This window comes from Trichechus manatus, unplaced genomic scaffold (genome assembly GCF_000243295.1).
Source record: "Trichechus manatus latirostris isolate Lorelei unplaced genomic scaffold, TriManLat1.0 scaffold00112, whole genome shotgun sequence".
NCBI lineage: Eukaryota > Metazoa > Chordata > Mammalia > Sirenia > Trichechidae > Trichechus > Trichechus manatus.
In genome coordinates, this window is record NW_004444048.1 from 5,131,247 (window position 1) to 5,132,983 (window position 1,737).

The following is a 1,737-nucleotide window of genomic DNA, read 5'->3' on the forward strand; positions in this document are numbered from 1 at the left end:
ACTGTCCATTTCTGAAATCTTGTTGTTTATCTTTTGGATTTCTAATTGTTGTTTTTATTATGATTTCTAGTTCTGAATTTATTTTAGCATTTTGTTCCTGTATTATTTTCTTGAATTCTTCCATTTTTTTGTCTGTATTTTCCATGAATTTGTCTGCCTTTTCTATGAATTTGTCTATTTTTTTCTCATTTTTGTCTGTTTTTTGCTTCAACTCTTGGATAATTCTGAATATTAGAGATTTGAATTCCCTGTCCGTTAGGCCTAGTGCCTTTTCTTCTACTGGAAGGTCATCTGGTGTTTTATTTTGGACGCCTACTGGAACCATCCTGTCCTGTTTTTGTAAATGTTTCGATATTGTCTGCTGTCTTTGGGGAATTTGGTGCTTATTTTCCTCATTTATGGATTGTAGATTTGTTTGTTTCATCCTGCTTTTTTGTTTTATTTGGTTATGTCTGAGCAGGCGGGCTGTGTGTTCTTTGTTATTTGCTTGTCTGTGGGCACGATACTTTTCACCTCTTTCTCCAGTGGGCAGGGTCAGTCACTCAGGTATGGTATAGCAGGGCAGGTCCAGCTGAAGGGGAGTTGCTGGGATAGCTTTTTTGTGGCACATACCAGGGCTGAAAGTGCAGACTGGGAATCAGTGTAGGGGAGGTTCCAGTAGGCTGTGCCTGTGCTGCTTGGGAGTGTGATGTTCAGCACATGGGGCAAGTAGGCAGGAAGTAGGGGGTAGATTGTGATGTGTGGAGCTAAGATGGGTATGGGGAAGATGAGAGAGAGGAGAGAGGAACAGGAGCTAAAAACATACGCACAAACAAAAAAGTGCTAAGCAAGCTTGCTATTGGAGTGGAGAGATGAGAGACTGAGAAATGGGGAAAAATAAAAATGAAAAAAAAAGAAAAAGGGTAAAAGAAAAATGAATAAATCGAGAAACTGGAAATGAAGAAAGACAAAAAGGGAATAAGAGAGAGAAGAAAACTAAACAAAGAAATGGAAAAAAAAAAAACCAAGAAAAAACAAATGCTCCCAGTGATGTCCCTGTGCGTCTGCGCAGAGTAAGGGACTAGTTTCCAAGCTACACGGTACTGCCCAGCTAGAAGGGGCTCCCAAGCCAAGAAAAGAAAAAGAAAACAAACAAACAAAACAGAACAAATCGAAGCAAACAAACAAAAAAGCCTTGGGGGTTCCACCAGCGTGGCTGCATAGGCCAGAAAGCAGTTTCACAGTCAAGCAGTGTTTTGCAGCCTTTCAGGAAGAAGTAAAGATGGCACATGGAGCCAGGTATTTGAGAGAAAGGAGGGGGAGGTGGTGAGATGTAAGGAAGAAATCTAAAGAAGCGGAAAAAAGCAGCACCAGCAGCCAACAAATGGCACTCAGGGAGCTGATCAGTGCAGGCGGTGGAATCCAAGTGGTACTGGGAGGAAGCTCGTACTTCCCAGCCAATAGACTGTGGCTACAGGAAGCAGAGGAGGCTAAGTGGGGGCGAAGAAGGGTGGGTGGTGGGAAAGCCTATATCATGGGTTACTGGTTGTTCTGTCTCCTGCTGGAAGCTCCGGGAAGTTGCTTTCTCATACCTGCTGTTCACTGATCTCCGATAGGAGTCCAAGATGGCAGATCCATGCTGCAGTAGCTGATAGGGGACCTCTGCGTGTATCTCTCCTTGCGCTCTGTTCTCGGCCAGTTTCTTATTCCATTCGGTGCTTGGCTGAGTTCTTTATCTCTTCATTTGATGCTTAGGGT